This window comes from Eulemur rufifrons, chromosome 3 (genome assembly GCF_041146395.1).
Source record: "Eulemur rufifrons isolate Redbay chromosome 3, OSU_ERuf_1, whole genome shotgun sequence".
NCBI lineage: Eukaryota > Metazoa > Chordata > Mammalia > Primates > Lemuridae > Eulemur > Eulemur rufifrons.
The window spans coordinates 16,369,884-16,385,788 of NC_090985.1; the positions used below are offsets into that span (position 1 = coordinate 16,369,884).

General features: G+C 48.7%; 1 non-coding gene across 1 annotated transcript; it reads right to left on the bottom strand.

The window, feature by feature from the left end:
- Positions 1-14,391: 14,391 nt before the first annotated feature.
- LOC138382010 (U1 spliceosomal RNA) lies at positions 14,392-14,557 on the bottom strand. The gene has a single exon (XR_011233199.1). It is a non-coding gene; the product is annotated as a U1 spliceosomal RNA (small nuclear RNA).
- Between the last annotated feature and the right edge of the window lie 1,348 nt (positions 14,558-15,905).

The following is a 15,905-nucleotide window of genomic DNA, read 5'->3' on the forward strand; positions in this document are numbered from 1 at the left end:
GGGAGGGTTCAAGAGAGAAGGTGACCTCAACATCCCAAATCCTGCTGCCCGGCCCAGACCCCCGGATGTTGAAAGCACGTCTGGGAGAACCAAGCTTTGCCCTGTACGATCAGTGGTAGGGCTGAAGCGAGGTCCTTCACTAAGGCAGGTTGTATTAACAACGAAGAGAAAGGGAGAGCGCCTGGGAGGCTGGGTGGGCGAGGCGGGCTTCTGCACTCCCAGGATTCCAGCAAGTTGTCTTGGCATCAGGAAACTCTAGGAGCATCATTTTTTTTTATTCTTTTTTTTCAATTGACAAATAAAAGTTGTATGTATTTATGGTGTACTGCATGATGTTTTGATAAATGTATGCATTGTGGAATGAACAAATCAAGCTAATTAACATATGCTTTACCTCACAAACTTAGCGCTTTTTTGTGGTAACAACACTTAAAATCTACTCTTTTAGCAATTTTCAAGTATACAATGTGCTGTTGTTAACTGTACTCACCACAATGGACAATAGGTCTCTTGAACTTATTCCTCCTATCTAAGATTTTGTGCCCTTTGACCAACGTCTTCCTAATCCCCCTGCCCCCTGTCCCTGGTAACTGCCATCCTACTCTTTGCTTCCATGAGTTTGACTTTTTTAGATTCCACATATAAGTGAGATCATGTGGTATTTGTCTTCCTGGGCCTGGTTTATTTCACTTAATATAATGTCCTCCAGGTTCATTCATGTTGTCACGAATGGCAGAATTTCCCTTTTATCAAAGGCTGAGTAGTATTCCACTGTGTGTATGCGCCATATTTTCTTTATCCACTCATCTGCTGAGGGACACGTAGGTTGCTTCCATATCTTGACTATTGTGAATAGTCTACAATGAACATGGAAGGGCAGATATCTCTTAGATATACTGATATCATTTCCTTTGGATATATACCCAGTAGTGGAATTGCTGGATCATATGGTAGTTCTATTTTTAATTTTATGAGAAACTTCCATAATGTTTTCCATAATGGCTTACTAATTTACATTCCTACCAACGGCATGCAAGGGTTCCCCTTTCTCCACATCCTAGTCAACACGTATCTTTCATCTTTTTGATAATGGCCATACTAACAGCCGTGAGGTGACATCTCGTTGTGGTTTTGATTTGCACTTTCCTGATGATTACTTATGTTGAGCACCTTTTCGTAGATCTGTTGAAAGAAATGTCTGCTCAGGTCCTTTGCCCGTTTTTTAATCAGGTTATGTATTTTCTTGACATAAGTTGTTTTGGTTATTCATATATTTTGGATATTAACCCCTTATCAGAAGTATGGTTTGGAAATATTTTCTCCCATTTTGTAAGTTATCTCTCCCTGTGTTGATTGTTTCCTTTGCTGTGTACCATTTTGGACTCAGGAGCAGGACACATCTTCTTTTGGAGTATTTTCTCTGCTCACAATGACTCTATTCTCTGAGTGTTGAGCCCTCCACACCCTACCTACAGAGGAGGGCTCCTGGCAGCTGTATCTATATGACACAACCCTGTCCAGATGACTGGATTAAGGCTGGACAGCAGCGCCCCACCCCGACCCCAGGTTCTCAGGCCTTTGGCCTCAAAGTGGGACTAACACCATTGGCTCCCCTGGTTCTCAGGCCTTTGGACTTAGACTGGATTCCACCACCAGCTTTTGGGCATCTCCAGCTTGCAGATGGCAGATTGTGGAACTTTTTGGCCTCCATAATCATGTGAGCCAATTCCCATAATGAATCTCCTTTTATATATATATGCATATCCTGTTGGTTCTGTTTCTCTGGAGAATCCTAATACAGTATCGCAGTCAGTTAGAGATGCTGTAACAAGATGCTGCAGACTGGGTGGCTTAAAAAACAAACATTTATTTCTCACAGTTCTTCAGGCTCAGAAGTCCAAGATCAAGGCACTAGCAGATCCAGTATCTGACGATGACGAGCTTCCTGGTGTACAGACAGCCATTCTCATTGTATCCTCAGGTGGTAAAGAGAGACTTTCTTCTAGTCTCTCTTCTAATTCATCGTGGGGGCTCCACCCTCATGACCTCACCTAAACCTACTCACCACCCAAAGGCCCCACCTCCTGATACCATCCCATTGGGAGTTAAGGTTTCAAGCTATGCATTTTAGAGAGACACAGACATGCAATCCATAACACTAGGTTAAACAGTTAAACTCCAAGTACATTTATCATAATAATTAAGCCCTATCAAAATTAAGCAGGCTTCACTCTCTTTACGATAACTGAAACTTTCAATGTCAACACCAAGGACTCATACACGGCTTCTGGGTGTAATTCATCTGTCGAGACTGTTCTATATTATCCTACTAATCTATGTATGGCTAATTACTCGGGATGGCATGTTGACCTTGACTTCCCTTCAAGGTTTTCATCATGGCTACCCTCCCAAATAAAGGGCAGGGATTGCAGGTGGGTGGTTTGTCATAACACCTATTTTCCTCCACAACCTGACTCGTTATTTAAAGCTTCTGTGTACCTTTGGCCAGTATTTTACAATCCTTCCTTGGATTTTTTTCTATAAGTCAGGGAACCCACTGACTCTGGCGCTGGCTCTCGCAAGCCCTGCACTGTGGCAGCAACACATCTCACCACTCTGTAGTCACTCCCAAGCCCCAAGGCCCAACCACTTCTAGTGCCCTGTGCCCAGCATGTGGTCACCCAAACCAGCCTTCACGTGGCTTCACAGGGGGACCCTCCCAAAGGCCCTTACTTCCCCGTGTTGTCAGACCCCTGCCCCCCAGCACTGAGGGACGATCTGGGGAAGCCAACAGTAGCAAGAAGCATGGGGGAGGATGTTCAGAGTCACACACCCCCTTTTTCTAGAGGCGTGATCAAAGGGGTATGTCCATTGCTGGCTGCAGCAAGGAGCAGGGAGCTGGGCTCTTCCCCCTTTCTGGGAAGTCCCAGAGGTGGCCCTGGGGCGGATGGTCCCCAGCAGCTATGTGCACCAGGGTTGCAGATCAAGGCACCAGCATTGTGCATGCTGTGACCGGAGGCCCGAGGGCCACCTTGGGTTCAGTGTGTGTGACCTCAAAGCAAAGACTTTGCCTTTCACTGGAAGCCCCATGCAAATCACAAGCCTCCAGAGGCACTTATTAAGTGCCTGTTTCTTCTTTGTCTACTTAGATGCTCGACCAAAAAGCTACATTTTTAAATTTCACTGACTGATTTATACCCTGCCCATTTCCAAAAAGGATGACAATAAAACTGCAGGGACAGTATGGCCAGGAACATTTAACCAAGACAATGAGGGGAACAAAGGCAGAGAATTCTGCCCAGCCTCAGCCTTGCAGGAAGGTAAAATCCAAGATTTCATTCTCTGAGTGTCTTTAAACTTCCCAAAGATGTAAGGGTGACTTTCCTTTATTTCTGCAAAGCTCCTCCAGCCCCATCCGAGAGGCAGCCCCTGCTTTGTGACCACTCTCGGAGGGCCTGTTTCCAGTAAGAGGAATCATTCTGTTGCAGGCTGGACTGCCACAGCCGCTGAGGCTGAGACGTGATTTTTTTGCCCTGTCACTTGACAGCCTTCTGCACGGCTGCCTCTACCCTCTCAGCCGTAGCCGCAGAGAGCCTGGGTTGGATTGTATTTCCGAGCTGAGTCTGCACACTAGTGACAGATTGTCCAAGCTGTGTCCTGGCCCAAGCTTGTGGAGCGTTCTCATGTCCCTGTGGATACAAAGGTGAAAAAGCACAGTGAGCCCCTGTCACAGGCCACTGTGCCGGGCACCAGAGAAGCAAGGCACACTGTGCCCCAGAAGGAGGTGGACACAGCCCCAAATAGTGTCTGGAAGTGAAAGGGGAAGGGAAGGGGGTGAAAAGCGCTGAGTGTGGTTCTCAGGGAGCCCAGGGCCAACCGGTAGATGGTGGGGCAGACAGTAGACGGGGCCACCCACCATGCTGGCATTGCCCATGCGGGAGAAAGGCCAGAGGGGTCCTTGTTTAAGCTCCATCCCCTTCTAGTGACTCTCTTTCAACCTTAAAAATAGGAGACACAAAAGCTTCCTTTTGTTTTGACTCATGGAGCATACTGACATCTGCGGTGAGAAGAGGGGCTCGAACAGTCCCGTGGCTGCGTCCCCTTGCTCCATGGCCGGTGCCTGAAGGTGCAGAACACGCAGTTTGAACTTTCATTCTGCCGTCTGCTTCTTGGCTTGGTTTCTTGGGACCTATCTGAGTCTTGTTTTTCCTCACTTATAAAATGGGGATAAACAATAGCCCCTGCCTAGGATCCAGAAATTAAATAAAATAAAATTTAAAATATATCAAGAAAAGAAATCACATATATGTGCAGAAGATGCATACACATACATTTACGTGTATGTTAATATATGTCTATACACATCGTACCTCTGCAGGATCCCCCTGAACAGCCTGGAGTGCCCCTGACCGTGGCTCCCTGGCCCAAGCATGGCTCAGGTCCTTAGGGCAAGGACAGCTGCTCTTGGTGGGGCCCCTCTGCCTCCTCCCCGCCCGACACACCCCAGCCTGGCAGCAGCCGGGTCCCCCTGGGACAGGCCAGAGCCCCAGCAGCTGCTCCTGGACAGGAACTTGGAGGCCTGACCGCAGGCAGAGTGTGAGGGGCCCAGGCCTGGAATGCCACTGTGAAACCCCAGCCACTGACCTTTTGGGCTTGGTGGGAAGTGAAGCCTGCCTGTGCCTTGGAGGCCAGAAACCAAGGGTGCCTGGAGTGGCGGCGGGAAATGACAGCACCCGTGAGGCTGTGTCGTTTACCCTGGCTTTTAAGCCGTCTTCCTCCAGCTTGTCTTTGTCCTTCTCTTCGGCATCCTCCCCCAAGCATATTGCCATATCCCCGTCAGATAGTAACAGCAGCAGTGACATTTCCTGATCTCCCACTGTGTGCTGCGTTTGCACCAGTGCATTCTACCCTTTCATTGTCACGTTCTCCAGTCCCTCCTGCCTCTCTGGCTGCACCAGTTCAGTGTCACCGGCTGCACCCCTGATCTGCCCGGCCCTGGCCTGCCTCTCTGGTGGCCCTTGGGTCTCTGGCCTGCACCACACTCTGTCTTCTGCAAGCATTTTCCATCACCTGACATGCTACAGATGCACCAGGTTGTGTTTATTGTGTGTTTATTGAGATCCGTAGGGGGAGGTCTAACCCTGATTCAGAGGGAGTGCTCCAGAAACGGGCATTGAACAAATGAATGGATGAAGCAATAGAGGCTCAGGGAAGGCAAGAAACTTGTCCAAAGCCACAGAGCTGGAAAGTGGTGGAAGGAAGGTTCAGACCCATTGCCTCTGACTCCTGGGGACCCTGGTATCTGAACTGCCATTTCCACTCTCCACCCTCTGTTCAGAGGTCCCCGTCCCTCACCCCACACACCTCCACAAGGGATGCCTCACCTGTGCTGTCAATCACCTTCTACTCCCCTCCCCCCACCCCTAGACAGTATCACCTGGGGGAACCAGGGGAGCTCTGGGCCCCCACCAGCCTAACTTGCAGCTTTTCCTAAGCAGATAAACCTGCCAAAGGTGAAAATGACCATGTCACCCATAAGCAGGAGCATCTGGGCAGAAGCACAAGGGACATCCTCCTGCTAGCTCCTTCTGACACTCTAGAACCCTGTGCATGGGCAGCCTTTTGAAGACAGGCGAGCCAGCTCTACCTGTCTTTCTGATTTGAAATCTAGGTCACTCACTGCCTCCCCTCCTCCTTTAGAAGATCAGCAGGGTATCTCCTAGGGTCTCAGAGCAAAAGGGGATGACAGGCAGAAATGCTTTAATGGAACCCACACCCTGCCTGCTGCTGTCAGGAACACTTCATTTTGGAGCCAATATAATTTATGAGATGCAAATGGATTTAGCATTTAAAAAAAAAAAAACTTGGAAAAGGTACAAAGTGTACCTCACACCCTGTGCCGAGGCGTGTTTGGGGCTCCATTAATCATCTCAGACAAAAGAGATTTAATCTCAGGCTAGCCAGTCTGCAGAGTGCCCGCGTCTCCCCCCAAGCACAGGAGACAGGCCCCGGGACCAGCGGGCACTGGCTGCAGGCCTGGCCTCAGTGCAGGCTCCGGGCCTCCGGTGCACGGCACTTGTGCTTAGCTCTTGTCTGAGTCACGCAGCAGATGAAATTACAGAGGTTCTTGCACATGATGAATCAGAAAGCAGGATCAAGCCAAATATTTGGACAAGCCTTGCCCCGCGTGGAGCAGGATGGAGACTTAGAAGCCAGCAACACAGCCTGCCAGCAGCAAGCCCAGAGATCATTTCTGACAAAGTGCTGCCACGGGGCAGGCTGCTGCTTAGGAGGGAATTAGCTCGGATCTATAAAGGCACCTTGCAGTCAGACCTTGTGGCCACGCCTGGAAAGGGGGCCCGTGAGCATCCCAGGGCCCTGAGCCCTGATTTAGTCTTGCGCTCAGAAGAGGGGACTTGTCAGGGTGCAGCGTGCAGGGTAAGAGCATGGGTGGGGGGAGGAGACGGTTCACTCTGAGTCACCCGCCGCTTTCTCTTTCTGGGAGTCATCAGGACAGCAGGCAGCATTTCCTGCAGCAGCCAGGAGACTGCACAGCCCTCCCCCACTCCTGTCTGGGCCCTGGTGGGGGACAGAGGCAGACACGGTGACCACAAAATGGGAAAGGAAGTGAAGCCCTGAGTCCCTTGGCAAGGCTTTACTCTTCGAAGACTTTCACCAGAGGCCTAATTACTACCTTTTGGAGTTTCGGAGCTGGGAGTTTTTCAAGGCTGTTTGGAACAATAAAACCAGTAATAACAATGCTACCTTAGATTTGTCTAGCATCTTTATTTTTCTTTAAATTAACTTCTGAAAGAGCTCAACATTTGGGTTTATTTTAAGCTGCTTCTCCCCTTTGCAGGGAAGCTTCCAGGCACTAAAATAGTCTGCAGCGGAGAGACAAACAAATCCCTACCAGTAAGTGGTTGATGGTGACGACTCGAGACAGGAGCTGACATGTGCTGTAGACTGGCTGTGTGCTAGGGGGGGCCCTCCTCCACACTTCACATGGACCTGCCCTGACCACGCCCCAGCTAGACCCCCTACAAGGCAGGTGCTATTATTTTCCCATTTTGCAGACAAAGAAACAGTCTCAGGGAGGTTATATAACTTCCCAGAGCCGCACAGCTGGAGAGCTGCATGGCCCGAATTTAAACCAGGCGGTCAGACAGCCAGCTTATATTCTGCCTTTCGGCAGTTCTAATGTTACACGGACCCATTAGCAAAATGAGCATGGGAACAGGCTCAAGCAATACCTGCAGTTCCTGGCCCTCAACAAGTGCTCAGACTTGATGGCTGCCTGCGAGAGCCTGGCTGGCTCTCCAAGCTTAGGGAAGGCTGCTGGGAGCAGACTTCCTCGGACACCAGGCAGTCCTCACAGGTTAGACAGAGCCTAGCCCACGTGGGCCAGCCCTGCTTCCTTGGAGACAAGACTCAGCAAAGACCTTCCTCCCCGGCACCCTCTGGGGCAACCAGGGTGCTGAGCTTGCAGGAGGGATTTGAGTCTCAGAGCCTTGGCTGAGAACCTGGCTCTGGCCCTCACTAGCTGTGAGGCTGCTTCTGTTACCGTTGCTGCATGAAGTCCCAGAACGTGGTGGCGTAAGACAATATTTATTATGCTCACAGGTTCCATTGGTCAGGAATTCAGACGAGGTACACACAGCAGAGTCTACTTGCTTCATGGGGTCTGGGGCCTCATCTGGGAACACCGAAGATGAGAGTGGGGAGTGTGACTCGACAGCTGGGGGCTGAAACCATCTGGAGACGACTTTGCTCAAGTGTCTGGTGGTTGATGCTGACTGTCAGCTGGGACCTCAGCTGGAGCTGTCACCAGAACACATACCATGGCCTCCCCATGTGGCCTGGGCTTCCTCACAGCATGGCGGCCTCAGGGTAGTCAGTTCTTACATAACAATTGTATTCATTTGCTAGGGCTGCAGTAACAAAGCACTGCAAAATGGGTGGCTTGGAACAACAGAAATTTATTTTCTCATAGCTCTGGAGGCCAGAGAGCCAAGATCAAGGTGTCTGCAGGGTTGCTTCCTCCTGAGGGATGAGAGAAGGATGCCTTCCAGGCCTCTATTCTTGGCTTGTAGATGGCTGTCTCCTCCCTGTGTCTCACATTGTGTTCTCTCTCTGTGTCTCTCCATGTCAAAACTTCCCCTTTTAATAAGGACACCGGTCATATTGGATTAGGGCCCACTCTAATGACTTCCTTTTAACTTCATTACCTCTGCAAAGACCCTATGTCCAACTATTACATTCTGAGATACTGAGGGTAAGCACTTCAACAAATAAATGTGGGGTCTTGGCACAATTCAACTCATATCTGTCACTCAGGGCTCCAAAGGCAAGTGTCCCAAGAGAACCAGGCAGAAACCACATGGCCTTTTCTGAGTAGCCTTAAAGTTAAACTTCATTCTATTTGGTTACAAGCCAATCACTAAGGTCAAAGAAAAGGGGCAGAGATCCCACTTCTTGGTTGGAGGAAGGTTAAAGAATTTGTAGTTTTGGTTTTTTATTTATTTATTTATTTTTGATGGGGACTAATTTTTATTCCCCTCTTACAGGCAGAGAAAACAATCTTATAGTGATCAGGTAACTTGCCCAGGGTCTGACAGTGAGTGGATGGCAGGGCCAGTGCTGGATCTCAATGTGACTATGTTTTCAAACTTCCCCAATGACCTTGTGCAAGTTACTTGACCTCTGTAGGCCTTGATTGCCTCATGTATGAAATGGTGACAATGATACCAAATTCACAGGGCTGTTTTAAGTGTTGAATGAGGTAAGTGATATTCAGTGCCTGGTGCATTGCAGGAGCTTGGTTAATGATAGTGTCTCTCCTCCTTCTTCATGTTCTTCCTCTTCTTGTTATCATTGTTATCATTAATCCTAGCAGTGGAAACATCATAACAAGAGCCTCTGGGGGCTAGGATAAAGTAAAAGCACCACATGGGTCTTAATTTGAGCTGTGGATGTCTACAACTGCCGATGTTTACTGCGGATGCATGATGCGACCCAGACAGAGGTGAGCATTTCCACATTTGAGCCCATTAAGCCTGCACACCAGCTAACAAGGGCTGGCAGAACTCATCTTTGAACCCACGAGCCAATGCACTGAACCTCTATGCTATCCCACCAACCTGTAAGATTTTTTTCCAGCTGTAACGATATATAAACTGTAACAATGTAGCAGACATAAATGTCATAGCTCATGTTCTCACCTGTGCAAAGATTCAACTTTATGTGCTTTTCTATCTGAAACTATTTCCTCTCTTTAGTCCTCATTTCTCTCTGATCACAAAAAGAATGTTACCTAGTCATTGTCATGAAAAACCAGTTGAATGCAATGATTTCTCAATTTAGGTTAAAGCTTGTTGAAATGCAGGGTTTTCTCCCTGAGATGACATCTCAGTTCCATGGGGGATTTACAGATCATTGTGTTCACGACACACCTGGTACACGATGGTGGTAGAGAGACAATACTAGGTTTTCCCAAGTCCCGTTCCATTTCCCTCCTCTTGGGCACAAGGAAGACTGCATTTCCCAGCCTCTTTTGCAGTTAGGTTGGGGTCATGTGATTAGTGCCGGCCCAGGGACTGTGGGGAGAAATAATGTATATCATTTTCTTGCTGAGGCAGTGGGAAGCCCTCTGTGTAACCTTCCAGACCTCTCTTTTTCTGCTCAGGCCACCCTAGAAGTCAAAACTAAAATGTAGCAAACTGGACCCCTGAGTCATTGCTTAGAAGGGACCCTCCAGACATGCAATGGATTAGACCACAGTGAAAAAGAAACACGTTTCCATGCATCAAGCTACTAAGTTTTAGAGTATGTTTGTTACTACAGCAGAGCCTGTCCTACCCTGACTGTAACGAGAGTCAACCTGTGCTGGCCCGTACCGAGATGCACAACGTTCAATATCGATCATTAACATTGAGTTCCACTGGTATCTGTTGACACAACCAGCACTTCCTCGTGTCAATGACTGAACTGAGCCCCATCTGGCCCCTAGCTTGCCCAGCCCACTCTGCCATAGATGACTGTGTCTTCTTGTCACGTGAGAATGAACCACCCTCTTGGACCACCAGCTCCCATTCTCCACTTGCCACCATGTCCATCTCAGGAGCATAAGAGGTCTGCTCTCCCAGTCCCGGCAAGACTCCAGGAGACACAACCCAGGCTGTCACTCTGCTGCCCCCACACCTGTCTCTTCTCAACTACTCTCTTATCAGGAGGCTGCTGCAAGGTTTCCCTACCCTTAGATTTCCCCAAACCCATCTAGGGCTTTCTTTATCTTCCCCTCCCTTCTTGCCCCTTCTCCCTCAGTCTTGGCAACCTGGATCTGGTCTTCACGGCAGGTGGCTCATTTGGCCTCTTCTCCTGTCCCCCTCTCCTGTTTGGAAATAAACTTAGTATTCCAATTTCTTTGGAGTTTTTTAGTTTCTCTTTGAAACTCAGTAGACCATTTCTCTTCGGAAAAGCTTCCCTCTTGTATAGCAAAAAGTCTTGATTCACATGATTATTTTTTCTTCTATACATTTTAAAAGTCAATTTTGAAACTCCAAAGTCGAGAGTTGGTTGGATTCCTTGGTGTTTGTATTCTGCTGCGTCTTCTCTTTCCCAGGGAAAGGAGACCTCTGGAAGAATCAGGGTAATAAGAACATGATGGGAGTGGTGGAAAGAGGATCCTGAATATTTATCTCTGAATATGATTGTGCTGCAATCACAAGGGACATTTGCATCGTGCCATGTGCTTTCCCCACTTACAGCTCACAGCAGCCCTGTCACGTGGAAATCACCTGTCTTTTACAGGGTGGGGAAGGGGCTTAGGAAGTTCAAGTGCCTTTCCCAGGATCAAATGTCCATGCCTAAGCCTGGGGAGGGTGGTCTTTTTCCAGGACATGTGTCAACACAGCTAGAGAAAGAAGCCTCCACAAGGAGAAACCAAAGCCAAGTGCAGGGAGCCAGTGCAAGCTGGGGCACGCTCCAAGTGTGTGACTGTGCCCCAAGAAACTTTAAGAATCCCCAAGACCAGAATGTTTATGGGCGTCCACTGCTATATATTATAATTCCAAAAGAGAGAAAGGTGAGCTCCAAGAAAGTAGAAACTCCATTCTGCTCAGTGCTGTACACCTGGGTTCTAGAACAGTGTCTGGCCCACAGCCAGTGCCCAAGTGATATTAGTCAAATGAGCGAACGCAATCAGAGGAATAGGATGTGCTCGCAGGTGCCTCACCATTTGGCCGCCAAAGCTGATTTCACAAAGAAGAAAAATAAAAGAGCAGATTAAGCGCTAAACCAGGCAAAAGTAACTCTAAGCAAATATGGATGCAATGAAGACAAAAAATCAATCTGTTGGTAAGGCCGCCCACAGATCATAATCTGTCATAAATGTCCTAAGTGTCACACATCTGGGGCACACATTTGAGATGACTCAAGGGTTGAGCCTGAGTGGCTTTACAGAGCCATGGTGCACTGGGAGCTCCATTTCCGCTTAGTGGTTGGTATGGGGACTTCTCTCGGGGAAGCCTGGGAGGCAAATGTCATCCACATCTTCTCCCTCCTCAGCTCGCTTGGCAGCTTCTCACCTTCTGAGCCAGCAAGGCTGATGAGGCTTCTGATCTTCACCGAAAGACCCCTCCATCTGACCACCCCTCATCCTGGGAACACCCGCTGCCTCTAGGTGCTGCTGCAGCTCCCCAGGAAGAGCATTCCTGGGGACCCAGCGCATCAGAGTTGCTCCTCAGGCCACAGCTGAGGTTGTTGGTGGGGACAGGCATTACTGGGCTGGGGGCCTGGGCAGTGGTGGGGGCCTGGGCAGTGCGGTGATGTGTTGAACAGGCAACCCGAATACACCTAAGGGTCATGGAAAGAAAGGGGTGTTTTGGGGAAAGGAGCGAATCTCCCCACCCCAGGGAGACTGAGCCCAGTCTGCATTTGAACTGGCTACATTATCTCCTCTCTCCTTTATACAAAAAAGGTCACCAGTTGTCAAAATTCAGCTAACTGGGTTCTCTGGATGCCTGTTCAGCCTCTCATCCCTCCAGCTCTGCCAGCCTCTACTTTGCAAGTTTTGCCAGGGTGAGAAGGTGTGGATTTAGATACACCAGTGCCCCAAGGACCTCGGAGCATGTTCTGTAGCTCCGTTGCCACTTCTGAGCAAAATGGATGGGGAAGGCTGGGACTCAAGAGGTAAGAGGAAGCAGTAAAGTCAACACACAAGATGAAAGGTGGAGAGAGGCTGGGTGCGGTGGCTCACGCCTGTATCCCAGCACTCTGGGAAGCCAAGGCAGGAGGATCCCTTGAGGCCAGGATTTCAAGGCTGCAGTGAGCTATCTATGATGACACCACTGTACGCTAGCCTGGGTGATAGTACGAGACCCTGGCTCTAAAAAAAAAAAAAAAAAAAAAAGAAGAAGAAGGTGGAGAGAGGAGCAGAGGGGGCGGAGGGGGTGGAGGAGGTGGAGGGAGAAGACAGGACTCTCTGAAGGAAGGACTGGGAGAAGGAGAGGCACCATTTTGCCCTCCATATTTCAAGGCGGGAGGGATGGGAGGGAGGGGTGAAGAGAAGTGTCCCAGAGACCCTGAGGGATGCCACGTCTAAGATCTTTGGGGGAAATGTGAGTGAAGAGTGGAATTCATTTCTGACGATTTCTGACTGTTGAATTGTGCTGCTTTGCTGTCTGCACTGTTCCAGCTGGAACCACAGAGCCTACGACTTCCACGGGGCTACTGAGGGATGGAGGGGAGGGGAGGGAGACGAGGAATGGGTTGTCCGGCAAGGACAGATGATATGGAGGAACTAAAAATAACCAGGCCCGGCCCTGCCTTCAAGGAGCTCACGTCTGATAGAGGTGAGGGAAATGTTGGAGACACAGATGCGAAGGCTACAGATTCTCCAACCCCGCAAATCCCTGGCACCACCCAGCCAGCCCCTTGGGCTGCCCTCCGTGGGTCAGTTTCCCCAGCCTGGCAGCAGACACGCAGCTCACGTCCCCAAGGCTGGCTGTGCAAATGAACTGCTCTGAGGTCGCCTGGGCTCCTATAGACCCGCCTTCGTCCTCCGTCCTCTGTGTGTGTTTCGTGACAGGACGGACGTGCAATGTCCAAATATTTTTTCTGGATCAGGAGAGAGAGGTGGGGAGGTAGGAGGAAAAGGGAGAGGGTGAGAGAGGGAGCGGGCGTTTGCAAGTGGCCTGAGCAGTCTGGAGGCGGGTGGCTTGCCAGGGCGCTGGGCATGGCTGCCGGCAGGGACTGCAACATGTGCGTGTGGCACCCTGCCCAGGGGAGAAATCCGAAACAGCTTTCAACACAGAGCTGCCGCTCCTGCGTGTGGGCCCCACCCAGCTCAGAGCCAAACAGCTGGGAAAGCCAAGGGACGCTGGCCTTGAACCCCACAGGGGACAGGAAGGAATCTCTTGGGCCAGGGTATTTGTAGCGGGTATAAAATTTACAGTTAAGACACAGATGCTAGGAAATTTAACTTTCCTTGTTTTCTACAACTGAACTCAATTTGTCAAAGAGTCCCATTTCTACTCAGTAGTGGAAAGAGATTAACCTCACCCATCCCGGAGAACGTAGTCACACTCAGTTTACAGTTTGCTCCATTCCGGGTGAACTCTGTCTGGATAAATGCTGGGTCTTTCCAGGTGACACTGGGGAGTATGGGGCCGTCCTCGTACAGTCTCGGTGAGGGGCCGGGCCCCCTGGCTGGCGGGATGCGAGGCAAGCCCTCTCCGTTCCGGGTGCCCTAACTTGCTGGGGTCCCTCCTTTTCCTTCCTACCTCCAGTGACATGGGAACAGAGGCCACACACTCAAGCCTCAATTCTTTTACTCTCTCTCTTCACACTTTTCTCCAGCCTGAGAAAATGGGTATTCCTGTGTGGCAGGAAATAGCCCACGTTACAGCCGGTTCCCTTCCCATTCTACAGCTGAGTAGCAAAACTCTGCTCTTGAGGAGCCTGGAGTAGCCCAAGTCACAGGGACAGAAAGTGGAATGGTGGGTGCCAGCGGCTGGGGGAGGTGAATGGGCATCAGTGTTTAATGGGCACAGCGTTTCAGTTTGGGGAAGATGAAAAAGTTCTGGAGGTGGACGGTGGTGATGGTTGCACAACCACGTGAATGGACTTAATACCACTGAACTGTGCACTTAAAAATAGCTAAAATGGTAAATTTTATGTTACGTGTATTTTATCATAATAAAACAAAACAGAACTCCATGTTCTGTCTTTCTGGCTTTGCTTCCTGATATGTAAAGGAATGCTTTTGGAATGCGACTCTTACAATTGAAAGAGTCTTATTTCTGAAACGGGTTTTAGGAGCTTATCCTGGATGTCAGGAAATGAGCATTGCTGCTTTCTCTTTTTAAATTTTTTTTTTTTATTTATTTTTATCAGGGGAAAGCACCAACACACCCCTCTACCCCCAATTATAGAGTGGAGTTTCCCACATTTGGGGAAATCACAGGGGGGAAACACATCCAGAGTGCGATGGGTGAGCTGGCCCTGGGAAAACTGTAGCACCTTTGTGGTCCTGGTATCTCCCCTGCAAGGTAAGTATTGCTTTCTCTTTTTAATCCAGCTATAATAATCTTAATCCTCTCCTAGCTAAACCAGGAGGAGGTCATTCATAACGAAGTGTGAAAAAAGAAAAACTCATTAATTAGTTTTAAATTAATTTAGTTATAATTTATAGTTATATTATAACAATAGTTTATTTATTAGAGTTGAGTTATGATTATCCTCCTATTTTAAATAGCCATGCATTAGAAGTGCTAGGGTTTGTCAAGAGATTTGAGTTTCATCTGTCTCTAAGGATGGTTGAGGTATCAAAGTTTGCATCCAAGGGTCTCACCGTGATTGGCTGATGGGGTCCCTGAACTTTAAGAATGCAGAGAGAGGTAAGGGGTCTGGTGACCAAAGTGACAGCTAATCTATTCATTTATGTATTGATAGCACCTTGGACAGATGTCATTCCATAGTGTGCTGACTTCTGTAGGGTATCAGCTTCCTTCTGCTGTGGTAACAAATGACGATAAACTCAGTGACTTAACACAAACTTATTATCTTTCCTGAGACTAGAATCAAGGTGTTAGCAGGGTTGTGTTCCTTCTGGGGGTTCTAGGAAGAATCTGTTTTCCTGCCTTTCCAGCTTCTAGAGGCTGTTCTCCTTCTCTGGCGCACAGCCCCTCCCTAGCCACCACCTCCCTCCAACCTGCCTCCACCCTCACATCTCCTTTCTGCCTCTGCCTCTCCTGCCCCCTCTTGTAAGGCCCCTTGTGATCACAGTGAGCCCACCTGGATAGCCCAGGGTACCCTTCCTATCTAAAGATCCGTCATTGTATGTGCAATGTCTCTTTTGGCATGTAGGGTAATATACTCACTGGTTCCAGGGATTAGGGCCTGGACACCTTTGAGCACCATTATTCTGCCCACAACATGCAGTTTCTATTGAAAAGTCAGTCCTACACTTATGGTTGCTCTTTTACAGAGAATGTGCCTTTATCTAATACATGGTTTTAAGACTTTAGCTTTGTTTTGGGTTTTCAGCAGTTTGGCTATGATGTGTCTAAGCGTGGTTTTCTTTGTATTTATCCTGCTTGGGGTTTGCTGAGTTTTTTAAATGAGTGGATTGATGTTTTTTTTATTGGTTTTGAAAAATTCTCAGCCACTGTATCCTCAAATATTGCTTCTTCCCCATTCTCTCTGCTCTCCTCTGGGCCCCCAATTATGTGAGACATCTGACAGCTCCCCATGTGTCTTTCATACTGTTTTGTTCTTTCCATTCTCTTTTCTCTTTATTTCACTTTGAAAATTTCCCATTGGCGTTTGCATCACTCATCCTTTTGCTATGTTCAGCTGCTGTTAAATCCATCTGAGAATTCTTGATTTCAGATACCGTATTTTTC